Source organism: Pavona decussata, unplaced genomic scaffold, assembly GCF_977016875.1.
Source record: "Pavona decussata unplaced genomic scaffold, jaPavDecu1.1 SCAFFOLD_336, whole genome shotgun sequence".
NCBI lineage: Eukaryota > Metazoa > Cnidaria > Anthozoa > Scleractinia > Agariciidae > Pavona > Pavona decussata.
Window position 1 is genome coordinate 370001 of NW_028145724.1, and position 14436 is coordinate 384436.

Sequence of the window (14436 nt, forward strand, 5' to 3'; positions counted from 1 at the left end):
GTTTCCGGACTGCTGGTCGGGGTTTCTTCTACGTGCAATTCTGGCTTTTCAGCTTCCACCGATGCTGGAATAAGGTCAGCTGGGGCTTCCTCTTGATTAGGAATAGACGCTTGGAGAACACTGGACCACTGTATCAGATGGTCTTGGTGTCTTCTCAACCGTCGTCCATCTTCCAGTTGAACTACAAACGAAGTTGGACCAGTGGACTGTTTTGGTGATGGTGCGTTCCTTAGCATGCCAGTCTTGTGCCTGTTCCTGAGAAGTCTGGCTTTGACGTTCTTTCCTTCCAATTTCTGGGTAGAATAGGTCTAGTCTCGATCTGGGTTTCCTCCCTAAGAGTAATTTTGCTGGCGACACTCCTGTTGAAGTCTGGGAGGTGATTCTGTAACGGGCTAGAAATCGCGAAACTCGCGTCTCCACACTTCCTCCACTTATTTTCTTCATTCCCTCCTTGAATGTTTGTACGGCCCTCTCAGCCAGTCCATTAGATGCAGGGTGGCATGGCACAGTTCTGATGTGACGGATTCCATTTTGTTTGAGGAAATCTTTAAACTCTTTGCTTGTGCAGTTGCTACCATTGTCCGTGACAACGATTTTCGGCGGACCATGTGTTGCAAAAGCGACTCTCAATTTCTCTATGGTCGCACTTGATGTTGATGTGTTCATTGGAAACGCCTCCATCCAGTTGGAGTGGGCATCTATCGTGACGAGGAACATTTTTCCAAGGAACGGACCCGCATAGTCTACGTGAAGTCGGACCCAGGGTTTATAATGCCATTTCCAGGGATGTAAAGGAGCTTCTGGCGGTGACTGTTTTCCTGACAAGGACTGCACTGACGCACTTTCTGCTTCAAATCTGCATCCATTCTCGGCCACCACACATACCTTCTCGCTAACGCCTTCATATGGCAAATTCCAGGGTGTGTCTCGTGTAACTCCTTCATCACTCTTCCTCTTTCTCCAGGGGGTACCACCAGTCGATTGCCTCATAGCAAACACCCATCTTGAACACATCTTTCCTTGTTGAGAAAGGCTTGAATACTTCTTCTGAGTTGTGATTAGGCCAATCTTGCTGTACATACTTGATTACTTGAGACAGTATCGGATCACATCTGTTTCCAGGTTTCTGCAGGCAGCGGTGTAGTTGGCGGAGCAATAGGCAAGGGCAGTCGGGCATCAGCATTGGCGTGTTCAGGTCCTGGTTTGTAATCAATGATTCTCTTATAGGTTTCTTTATTGCTGATCGTAGCTGCAGTGCCGGTGTCCACTTCCATGCTCGTCTGAACTCCGTTTAGTTGAAGGTCGACTCGATACGGTTCTCTCTCCTTTGCAGCTAGGTGAAATATCGTGTATTCTTCGCATTCTTCCTCTGCCTCTTCTGATGTCTCCAGGCGATGCGTGTTTCCAAACTTGTTGCTGGTTTTGAAAACACACTTGACAAGTTGGGCAGAAATTTCTGGTAGTAGTTAATCATGCCCAGGTACGATCTGAGCTCTGACACATTCGTAGGTGATGGTGCATTGGTAAAAGCATCGACCTTGTCTTGCAACGGTTGAATGGCTTCCTTGCTGACCTTGTGCCTCAGTTAGGTTACTTGAGGTTCCATGAACACACAATTGTCTTTCAGCAGTTGCAAGCCTGCGCTTGCTAGTCGTTTCAAGACTTCTTCCAGGTTGTTTAAGTGATCTTTGTTACAGGCTCCGGACACTAGCATGTCATCCACCCGGACGATTACATAAGGAATGTTCCGCAGATTTTCAATGTTCCACTTAAATATTCCTGATGCTGACCATATTCCATAAGGCAGATGGTTGTACTGGAACAATCCTTTGTGTGTGTTGATGGTGGTGTACTGTTTGGAGTCTTCATCCAGAAGTAATTGCTGATAGGCCTGACTTATGTCCAGTTTAGTTAATTTTTCACCTCCTCCTAGAGTTGCAAAGGAATCTTCAACCTTCGGGATAGGGTAACTGTCCAGCTTAGACACTTGATGGACAGTTGTTTTGTAGTCTCCGTAGATACGAATGGAGCTGTCTGGCTTTAGGATATATACAATGGGAGCCGCCCATTCAGAGAACTGAACAGGTTCGATTGTTCCCTCATCTTGTAGCCTTTTGAGTTCAGCCTCAATCTTCCCTGTCATGGCGTATGGCACTGATCTTGCCTTCAAGAACTTCGGTTTTGCCACTGTTTCCACATGGATCTTCGCCTTCGGGCCTGTGAATGTTCCAAGTCCTTCTTGAAACACTTCCGAGTACTGCTGGATCAACCTTCCAAGTAAAGACTCTTGGTTGTTTCCGTCAACTTGGATTTTGAACAGCTCCTTCCAGTTGAGTCTCAGAACTCTCAACCAGTCCCTTCCCAGTAAGTTAGGCCCTGATCCTTCCACTACGAGTGTTTGCAGTTCCACTCCTTGCTTCTCATACTTTACAACGACGTTCACAGTTCCTGAGACCTTGACTAATTCACCTGTATACGTTCGGAGCTTTACTTTAGCGGTTCCCATCTGCGGTCGACTCTTCGCAGAATTTCCATCAATGATTCTCTTATAGGTTTCTTTATTGCTGATCGTAGCTGCAGTGCCGGTGTCCACTTCCATACTCGTCTGAACTCCGTCTAGTTGAAGGTCGACTCGATACGGTTCTCTCTCCTTTGCAGCTAGGTGAAACATCGTGTATTCTTCGCATTCTTCCTCTGCCTCTTCTGATGTCTTCAGGCGATGTGTGTTTCCAAACTTGTTGCTGTTTTGAAAACTCGTTTTACGTTAACTGCGACACTTGTTTGCTTTGTGACCCTTCTTCTGGCATCTATAGCACTCTTCTTTATACCTCCACTTATCGGCATCATGAAACTGGCCTACACAACGATAGCATTCTTTTGATTGCCTCGGGTTCCTTGGCGGCTGTTTTTGTGTCGGTGGCTCATTAGTCACGCGGTTAACTTCTTTCGTTTTTTCGTTCGGATTCCTGTGCTTCAGATCACGTGTATTCCTGTCGGCAGTTTCCATTGTGGTGGCTAATTTCATTGCCTTCTTGAATTCCAGTTGACTTTCCGCCAGTTATCTCCGCTGTATGCGTTCATCATTCACGCCACAAACCAGTCGATCACGAAGCATTTCTCCAGTTGATCGTTGAATTCTCAATGCGCCGATAAATTCCTCAGTTCGGCGACATATTGTTGTATTATTTTTCCCGGCTGACGAAAACGGCTGTTAAATTTCAACCGATAGACGATTGAAGAGGGTCTTGGATTTCGATGATTTTTCACCAGGTTGACTAACTATGTAAACGACTTGTCGGTTGGCTTCCTTGGATTTACCAAATTCCTGATTAACTTGTAAGTTTTCGCTCCACATGCGCTTAGCAATACCGCTCGCTTCTTGTTGTTGTCCGTAATTTCATTCGCCGCGAATTTTAAAATGCTCGATTCGTCCTGTGTACTCGATCGGGTTACTCGTTGTATTCCTCCATTTTCTCGATCAATGCCATGTTTTGATCTGTTCCTCGTCGCCAATGTAATATTCTGAGTCCATTAAGCCAGCCAAAGTTAGAGAGCACAACTGCTTTTAATTCTAGCCGTGGACAACGTCTTTCATCTGAACTGTTCTACTGGACAACATTCCACAGCAAGTGGTTTGTTCTAAGTTCATGACAGACAAATCAGTTGACCGGTCCAAGGGTTTCGCTGTCATAAACACAACAACAACAGTACACATTATTCGCGAGTGTGATCACTGGTGATACTGTCATCAGGCCCGTTACAATGCAGATCTTACCTTCCGCTCTTTTTGCAAAGCCTTTAGGTGGCCAAACACAGTTTTCCAGTATGCAGGTGTTAGTAAACATTATTTGAAATCTACGTACTTTTAAAGCACCCGAAATTAGCATGGTGTAAGATTAACTAAGGAGGAATAAGTTTTGATACTTCTTGTTGAGCAAGGTGCCCTTGCCGTCGCAACGCAGCAAGCTATTAACCGTCCACAAATAATGTTTTTCTTTACTTTTTAGAAAATGCACTTGTTAGATTTTTTCTATTTTATCTATTTAGAAAAACTTACGAAAATACTGACATAGTGACGCTGCTTTCATGTAATTTTAACAGAGAGATCTCTTGTAAATGTTGGTTTTGCACTGTTATGTTTTTTGACCGTCTGTTAGATTTTGGTTTTTGTTTTAAGGCAAGTTATGTAGAGATCCCTTGTAAATGTTGGTTTTGCACTGTAATGTTGTTTAACCGTCTGTTAGATTTTGTTTTTTGTTTTAAGACGAGTTATGTTTTTTTTTTCAAATTTCACGAAATTCTAATGAGTGGTTCCTTAGAAAATAGTTAATTTCCATTAAAACAACAACTCACAACTTTTTGGTCAAATGCGCAGCAAAGATGGAAAGCGTGCAAAAAGACTTAGCTGTTCGTGTACTCACTTTCTTTGTTGGGTGATAAATGAAGAAGGATTCACCAACGAAAAACTGAGCTATTTTAAGAGCAAACTCACCTTTGTGATCCATTTTGGTATAAAATCGAGGGATCGATAGTATTTGCTTATCACAACCCTAGTGCCACTTTCAGAATATACATTGTTCAGCACTCGCATGATCTAAAGCGGTAGAAGTGTCAATAATCTTGCTACATTTTCAGGGAATTCTTTACTTGGTCGGCTTGATAACATGCTTGTGACAACTGAAAACTAATAGTTCACAACTAACAACTGTGAACTAACAACTAACACTGTAGCTGAGAATTAACTACAAGCTCGAACGTTCGCAATTAGATACTCTGATTTGTTGACATGTTTGGATTAACTGACCGTGGGAACCTACCGAATCCTGTTAACCACTCAGCGAAGAAAACCCTCATTGGATATTTATGAAGAACGTTGATATGACGTCACGATCGGAATGAGAGTCACGCAATACCGAAAGTAGATGGATTTATGCCCAGTCCCCTTTCGAGACAAAGACAACTGAATTAGAACTTCCAACAAAAGTTTAATGGAAAAAATCTATTTATAAGCGTGAACGTAGACGTGTCCCAAGTGGTTACGCGTCCCTATTTACAACTCACACAACAGTTGTGCCATTTTCTTATCTTCGGGAATGTATCGAACATAACTGTACGGGTAAGTTTGGAAGGTGGTAGGATCAACAACGCACTAATTATACACCAAATGACATTTCTTGACTTGGCGGGTTGTCTCGATGGCGTACTGTTTAGCGTTACGGACAATGTGACGGGTCCTTGTGACGTTGGTCAGGCGTGCCCCTCTTCCAAGGGATTCTAGATGTCGTCCAGGACTTTTTGGCGCAAAACCTAATAATTCATTTGACTGGACCCTTCACAGTTGAGGAACCGACCGCGCACTTTACACTCTTCTTTACCTTTGGCGGTGACATAGCCGTAGTTTTTGGGACAACTCGAAGCAAATTCAACGATGCAGTCATCATGGCTGATCTCATCTTTGAAGTCCCTGAGGTGATTGCCAAGAGGATTGGGCAAACCGGGACGATGGATGTAGACAATACTATCTGTGTCATCATACACTACACGCTCCTTTTAGCAGATAGAGGGCTTCCTATAGACGGAGATGTGCCCAGCACGTCGTACAACACGCCACAAAGATGTTTAAGTTTGGGGAGACAGGATCGTCTTCAACTTGATGCTTGTAATGGATTTCCACCTGTTCCTCTGTCAAAGCACTCACGTACCTAATGTCAAGGCGGTCACTTTTGTGAAACTCATGGAATTTGGCTGGGTCCATGAATTCGACGACTTGGGTCTTATGGGGTTTTTGTTCGAACTTGCCCCACATGGGGCATCATTGGGAAACGGCAAAGGACTTGTGGCCATAACACATGAACAGAGAGCCGGACATCGCCCAAGTGACCAAAAGGACCAATCAGAAGACCAGATGTTTAGATCCCATTTCGGCGCCGTCTTAGATGCCGCTATGGACAAGTTTAGTGTTAATGTATGTATGTCACGTCAATGGGGCCTCATCATGTCTTATCGTCTTCTTAGTTGCTGTATTCTTCTTCCTCATCTTTTTCTTCTTCTTTATCATCATCAGGGACTTGAGGCTTCTCGTAGACTCTGTTCAACATTTCCGTTTATCCACGGCTGCTTCTGCAGCTTCATCATAATCGATAGATTCCTCGTCCATGACAAGACGTAGGGTGTTCAAAATTCCCATTTTTAGTTACTCCTGAGCACGAGTAACTCATGAGTCGACTCATGACTATGAGCAGTTATTACTCTTGAGTAACTCTTGAGCATGAGTAACTAAAAACGGGAATTTTTCAGTGGAATCTACGGAGTGGCTTTTCTCTCCACTATTTCAAAGTCGAATTGGAATTTGAAAATGTGGGTTTTTGTGGAGGGAGGAAAACCGGAGTACCTGGAGAAAAACCTTCGGAGCAGGGACGAGAACCAACAACAAACTCAACCCACATGTGACGCCGTCATCGGGAATCGAACCCGGGCCACGTTGGTGCATGGGAAGTGAGTGCTCTTACCACTGCACTTTCCCTGCTCATGCTCATGAGTTACTCAAGAGTAATAACTGCTCATGCTCATGAGTTGCAGACTAGTAACTAATGCTTATGCTCGTACACCACTTATGTCGAATGGCCTCTGACACCACAGAGTGGACCTTTGTCCGCAAGTGTATTGAAGTATATAACTTTGGTCCAGCCTAGTAGACAATGGGTATCCATTCTTTATAATAATGTTGAAAGTGGTGTGATGAATGCGGGTTTTTATGACCAATTTCTTCAAAGTCTCTCGAGGCGTCCGTGAAGAGTGTCGAAATGCTAGCCCTCAAAAAAGCCAGAACCAACTCTGCCGGGGCATCGAAATCCTGAATGGACCGAATGCAAAGATGCCACGATTCGCGGATGAAAGAACCCTTATTCTTATGGATACCATGTCACTCAGAAATGCCATGAAGATAGTTAATTCATTTGGAGTATTGTCCGGTTTGCAACTGAGTAAAAAGAAAACAAAAGACATGTAGGTCGGTTCTACGAACAGAAACAAGGCAGAACCTTTAGAATTTAAGTGTACAATTAAATTTCTTGGAACCTACCTTTCTCATGATGCATCAGGTAACAATAATGGTAACATCTATATCAAAATAAGGAAAATGGATACCAAGCTTAATATATGGCTATCCGGGGACCTAGTGCTCTTTGGAAAACTCTGCTTGCAAAATCTCTATTCAATTACTATGTTCTGTGAGAAACGCTTACTTATTTAGGCCTGTTGTGCCTTCTATTTCATCTTTTAAAATGAAAACGTTGCTCATCGCAAAGTTGGGTATTTTTGCTGTGCTCAGATTTTCGTAAACACAGTCGTAAACACACAATCCCTAGAAGGCTAATAAGAAATAAGTAGCACTGAAAGAAAGTGGCTTATCGTATTACATGAGCACTGACAGTTTTCCAGAACCAGAAAAGGTGTTTTTTTTTCCGCGATTTTGTGGCTGTTGGTTTTGTTTTACTCCTACAAAGTTGCTTCCGGTTTTGCAATTCAACCTGTTTGATAATTACTTTTTTTCTGAGTTACGTTACGGGGCAGCTGAGTGCAAATGAAACGAAAAGCCACTTTAAATCGACAGCTCATCAACTGGACAAGCTTACTGTGGTTTACCGTAGTGGTTCAATTAAACGCCTGGGACGCTTATTTACTTTTAGCACCTCAAGGGACGGCGCTTATTCGAGACTTATTTGAATTTTTGAGAAACAATCAAATGTTCAAAACAGAACTTTAATAAATATTGAAATAATTAATGATAACAGAAACTGTAACAGTAACAAATTGTTGAAAGTTCAGTTACTTTTAAAAAATTGTTCATTTTAGCAGTAACAAATATAAATATACGGTACTGTGAATGTTCATAAGTTTATCTTTTCGACGTCAATCACTTCAGTGTCACTTGCGTCAATTATCAAGCTATCTGGTGCCACATCCTTGACATCTGATTCTGTGATCCTGTCAAAACGATCCTTGTCACTATGGGTGCGTTTATTGGAATAGGGGCACTCATTAACAAAAACACATTCGCAGGGGGCGCTTATTGGAAGGAGGGCGCTAAATCGAATCATTACGGGTACTTTAAAATGCGATAACGAGTGAGTAAGTAGTCTGGGTATATACCTATGAAACCTCTACGTAAATAGGCATAGTCCATTAGATAATAAGAATTAAGCCTCAAATCAGAAAAATATTGACAAAGGGTACTATGTGAAGATGAAGTAAACAGAAATTTTACGGCAAAATTCAACGCTAACATGTTCTTAAAATACATGAGAAAGACGTTAAGGTGGCTAGAAGTAGTTTTTTTTTTTTTTCGCACGAGGCCTAGGCACTAGTCTGGCGAGCCTCCACGACACGTGCGCGTTATTTAAAGTTTAACAAAAAGCTTTGGTCCTCGAATCGTTTGAGTTGGTACCTCAAGGAAAATTGTGTTAAAACCGCAGTCAGTGTATCATATAACATGGTGAAAGCAAATTTTTCCGCGATCGAGTGCTTGACTATTGAAGAAAGCAACAAAAGTCAAGAAGAAGGAAAATGCATTTTCGGTTTTCTTCGGCCCTTCTAATGGGCTGGCCTCGATATCAGAATACTGCTTAACATGTTTTTGGTCGCTAACGGCGCTGGTGGCGAAGATGATGGAAAAGAAAGGCCCTTTGTGTGTGCTCCACGCTATAAAGGGTGCTTCACCTCACGAAAACGACAAAGCGTGTTTGAAAGCCTCGCGAAGGCAAATGCGGCGAAGTCAAAACAACCCAGTGAAAAAGAAAATGAAACAAAGGAAGAATATATGGAGCCAGCTAGAAAAAGGGCAACTAGGTCTCAAGAGGTGAGTTTTTATTCGATGAACTTTATTCAATTAACCCAAAACTGTAACATGTTTTGCACAAATGAGCATCTCGTGTAAAAACCGCTCGCATTCCTGTCAGAAGTCTTCAATACAGACAATTATCTGTCTTATAGCAAACTGTCAATGGAAATAGTTTTGAGCCTTCAGGGTCAAGAGTGATTGATTTGGAAGTTCTAACATGTGACCTGAAATGCTGCTCACACTGTCACGCAGGTAAGTCAAAATTATCCCTGATAATCTCACTGATGCACTGAGTCTTTTAATTTTTAGAACAACAATTGATGATTATTTCATGGAAAATATAAATTTCTGCAATAAGTTTTCTTCAAGCAGCATTCTTATGTGACAAGGCTCAAACTCAAGAAATGTAGACAAATCATTTAATTTGCTTTTCCATAATTTTGTTTGTTAAATTATTTCTCTTCTACATCTGGTTCTCCCTCATTTTGGTACCCAAAGCTGCCTGGCTCTCTAAACCAGCTAGGAGGGCAAGGCAGTTCTGGGGAAGAGAATGTTTCTTCGCTGTTTTATTCAATGTAATTGATGCCTAATGGAGATTTATTTCTTATTCCAAGTGTATTGCAATATCAGATGAATCATAATCACTTTTAGTAAAAAGTAAACAAAAAAACCAGTGTTTTTGAACTTGTATATTCATGTTTTATTACAAGGGTTTTGCAAAATCACCCTATTACATTCCTATCTGTAGACTATGAGTGGTATCTTACTCTCACAGTGATTGTGGAGCAGATGAAACACAAAAGCTCCCTCCCCCACACTGTTTCTTTGTGACAAGCATCTTTTCCACTCTCTCTGAGATAAATAAGAGACTACTTGAAGTCTACATTGCTTTAACTATCTAACAATTGAAAAGAGATGAATGGAAACAAAGATTTGAAATACTTGCTTCGACATTCAACCAGTATACAGGCTAACCTTAGTCACATTATTTATTTTCCAATAACTAAATACTGTAAAAGCAGCCAGAACTGTATTTATTTTTTGCTAGAAATGGATACCAGTAATTTGACAGAACTAAGTTATTACTAAAAAATCATTTTCTTGATTACAAATTTACAGTAATGGTAACAAAAGCAGGAACATGGGAGAACAGCTGTGGATACAAGCCAAACTATTTTCACAGCAGTTTTCCGCTCTCCCAATCTTTGACTAGTGTTACCATATTCAAATTGGAGTGGCTTTCACTCAATCATAATGCAAATAGAATAATTTCACATAACCTGTGAAACAAGTTTACGTTCACTATGTTTTAGTGAATAATTTAAACAATGGGGGACAAGAGAATTAGGGTCAAATAATACCTTATTGTCCAGTATGCATTTTCAGATAGATGTTTTGGGGATCAACCCTTCATCAGTATTTGTTTGCCACTGATGAAGGGGTTAGTCCAAATTTTCTGTCTGAAAACACCAGACCAAGGACTCCAACCTTACAGATTTTTATGAATATGCAGCCAAAAAACGATTTTACCTTATTGTCCAATAGCTATTTCATGGGTTTTGTGAAATCATTCTACGACGATCTTGTTTATCTAGTATCTAATATCTTAAATCAAATTATCTCATCAAATGTTGTACTCATGTCCAGGGAAAGGAGATACTCTCCTATATAAACTTTGGAGTTATGTGCTGCCCAATATGAAAGGATATTTTTGAACTATGCATTTGGTGTCCCTAGTATTTGCCTTCTGCACTCCGACTTGGTGTGAATCTTCAAACAACAGAACCCGCCCAAAATACAGAAGAGTTCCCCTTCATTCAGGACTTGGGTACTTGTTTGTTGACATAAAGTGTCTGTTTATTTGGTCCAGTTTAGAGAATATGGAGCTCTAAACTTCAGACCACTGTAAACTACGACCAGTCTCTTATTTTTGTTTGAGATAGTAGTGTGAGCGAGGTAAGTCACCTTCTGCGGAAAGTCACCCTCTCGAGGGAAAAACTAAAAATACCCATCGTCACGTGGGTGACTTTCCGCAGCAGGCGACTTCAACGTGCGGGCTTGCTTGCTCTACTATCTCAATCAAAAATAAGAGACTGCTCGTACTCTAAGACCACCATGGTGACTCTTTAATAATTATTTATTGGTCACACAGGTCCATTATCCCTTCAAAACATACTTATGGAAAAACTCAGTGGACAGTCTAGCTTTTTTAGCATAAAGTGTACTTTTTGTGGTGCCACAAATGAAGTGAAATCGTCAGCACAACACAGGACTGGTAGCCGTGGTCCTCTTGTGAGTAATGTCAACACCAGGGCGGCATTGGGGTCCCTGCATGCTGGGATTGGGCATACACACTTGAGTAATTTGATGTCCACAATGAACATTCCAACAGTGAATATGGTACTTTTTAAAAAACGAGAAAGGGAAATTGGAAAAGCAGTGGAGGAAGTGGCAAGAGAAAGTTGTGAATGTAGCCTCCAATTAGAAAAAGCTATCGCAGAACAATCCACTGTTGAGCCCACTGAGGGCCTTGTAGGCATTGCAGTATCATATGACATGGGATGGCAAAAACGCGGGAGGGGGCATAATTCCACAACTGGTCATGGGGCTGCAATGGGCCTTGCAACTGGAAAGGTGCTTAATTACTCTACTCGATGCAAGATGTGTAGGTCATGTGCAGCCAACAAAGTGACAGGTAAAGAAAGCAAACATGACTGCCGTAAGAACCACAGTGGATCTTCAAAGAGTATGGAGAGGGATGTTGCTTGCGAGTTATGGAGCAAAGTTCCACAATCTGGTATTACATACTCTGTCTATGTTGGGGATAATGACTACACAACCTTAGCGGACATCAACAAGAAATTACCATATGGTGTTCAGAAATTGTCTGACATCGTGCATGCTAAGAGATCCCTAAACTCTAGACTGTACAATCTAAAGGATCGTTTCAAGGGATCCAACTGTTCAGCTCTGAGTCTGAAGGTCATAAACTACCTGACGAAGTGTTTTAGTTACTGTGTAACTCAAAATGCAGGGGATTCAAAATCACTCAAACAAGGCCTCCAATGCATCATCCCCCATGCATTTGGAGAACATACTTCTTGAAATGTCTCTTGATGTGGTTATAAGCAGAATCCAACTGCTTATAAGCACACAGACCTACCAAATGGTAAAGATCTCCATGGCGAGACATTTAAGAAGGTACTCACTGAATTATTCAGTGAGTACTCGACTGACATTGTTGTCAACAAACTTGCACCTTGTGCCAATTCGCAGAGGAATGAGAGCCTCAACAGCACTATAGGTGCAAAAAATCCCAAGACCCGTTATTACGGAGGCAGTGAAAGCAATGACTTTAGGGTTGAAATAGGAGTAGCCCAAACCAACATTGGTTACAGTTACACTGCAAAAGCATTAGATCATCTCAACATCGAGCCTGGATTTCACCACAATAATCATGCTGCAGCAATGGACAAAAGGGTTGATTACAACAAACAGAGGAAAACAACAAAAGAATTCAAAAGTAGGCGTAGTCAGCTAGCAAGACAGTAAAGCTCACAGACACTGAGAAAGGAAGGTAATGAGGGAACCACATATGGATCTTCAGTGGGTTTGAATTTAGATACCACAAAAAGCGCAGACTCGCAAACTGCAATTGATCTGTCTGAGAAAATACCATTAACTGAATTTAAAAGATCTGAACAACTAGTGCTATCTCAAAAACCACGACCCACCCAGGTTTCCTTACCATATGACCCCATGAGAAAAAAGAAGTTTGTTGTATTCGACACTGAGACAACATGTACCGGGAAAGCAGCTGAGCTTTGTCAAATATCCGCCACCAGCAAAGATGGCAAGCATGAATTTTCCCACTATATTCTACCAAGAAGTAACATCAGCACTGGGGCTTCACTTGTAAACAATTTGACTATCAAGTCAATTAATGGAAAAAGGACAATGTGTAAATCAAACAGTCCGGTGGTGAGTGTCAACCCAGGAAAGGCACTTCAAGATTTCATTACATTTCTAAAGCAACTACAAGATAAAGATTCTAATTCTACTTTAGTTTTAATTAGCCACAATTCTGCCACATTTGATGTGCCTATACTGCTTCGAAACAGTGGCAGAACCTTTCAATATAATCTTACCGAAATGAATGTCAATTTTGCCAATAGTCAGCAACTTGTCAAGAGCCTGATCAGGCACACCGCGCTTCTACTCGGAAATGGTGGCTTCTGCAAACCCAACCAGCGGAGTCTGTACGTCCATCTTTTCAACGAAGAATTTGATGCACACGATGCATTGGAGGATGTACGGGCTCTGCGAAGAATTCTCTTTGACTCACCGCTAAACTTGAGCACAGAAGACATCGTCAAAAGGTCCAGTGTCACCAGCGTTTCACATGCGATTGAAAACATGTACCTTGATCGCCGCCACGAGCTCCTTCTCACATTCAGCAACAAGCTATTCAACGCCAGCGACAATAATGGTCCAGTTAAAAAAGCGTTGGTTCAAAATATTGCTGGGAGCAGCCTTTCTTACAATGATCTTCGTAATGTTTACTCGAGGTTTGGCAAAAAAGGAGTAGTTGCGATCCTCTCGCATGCGCCATCCACATTACAATCGAAGAAACCGCGAGTAACTCGCACCAAGAGAATCCTTGCGGCCATAGTAAAACACTTTGAAGAAAACAGCCTCGAAGAATAGTGCTCTGTGTGAGAAAAACTCATCATCCAAGCGATCCACCGACATTGCATTTCACCACCGTCATAAGCACGTGTTCTGTGAGCTATTTCGCATTTTCGCGGAATCCAGGCACAGAAAATAATAATCTTATCAGAAATTACGAGCAAATCCTAAAAGGTGAGTTTTAAACTACAATGCGAATGTAAGAACTGTCAAAGTCAGCAAATGTCAGCTGAATTCGTCGTTCGAGGCAGTTATTTTACACAAATATCAGCAGCGTGGACACAGCAAATAACAGTCAACGGTTGTCAGAATTGAGCATGAACAGATGTCGATCTTTAAAAATCTAGATTTTAAGTGCGTGGGATCGCGCGGGAATCGCGTCGGAAAATGTTTGAATTCGCGAAGGCATTTGACAATTTTGAAAAAATTCTACAGAGCAGATTCTACAGCACTGAATAATCGTGTTTTATTGCAATATCGAAAAATTCGCTCGGTAGAATTTTTTTAAAATTGCCGTAAAGTTTCCTTTTTAAGTACAAAACATTATTAGGTAAAACTAGTTGGGGGTCACCGGACAAATTTTAAAGTTATCAGCACCAGAAGCTCAAAAATAGGTCTTGCTTATCACCTAGTAATGGTACCATGGTGACAACTGATGACGTCACAATGCCAAATTTCAATTAACTGATAACTGGCAATTTAACTAGGCCAAAGTGAAGTTGCTATCTTTTTTTAACTGTTTTTATTAACCTTTCAAATAATACTCAGTAAAAATGCTGAAAACTACTTCTAGCCACCTTAAAACTTTTTATAAAAAATCTTTAATAAGAACTAACGACGATTCGACGTTACTTTGCGTCATCAAATAAAAAGTAGGAATGACAATTAGAAATATATATATATATGTA

General features: G+C 41.3%; 1 protein-coding gene, 1 long non-coding RNA gene and 1 pseudogene across 3 annotated transcripts in view; 2 read left to right on the plus strand and 1 right to left on the minus strand.

The window, feature by feature from the left end:
• LOC146453344 (uncharacterized) overlaps positions 1-14436 on the plus strand; it is a 108729-nt gene that overhangs the window by 79764 nt on the left and 14529 nt on the right. The gene's annotated exons all lie outside the window — the stretch shown is intronic.
• LOC146453347 (uncharacterized) overlaps positions 1-14436 on the minus strand; it is a 123303-nt gene that overhangs the window by 57748 nt on the left and 51119 nt on the right. The gene's annotated exons all lie outside the window — the stretch shown is intronic.
• On the plus strand, positions 9205-14104 carry LOC146453351 (uncharacterized; annotated as a pseudogene).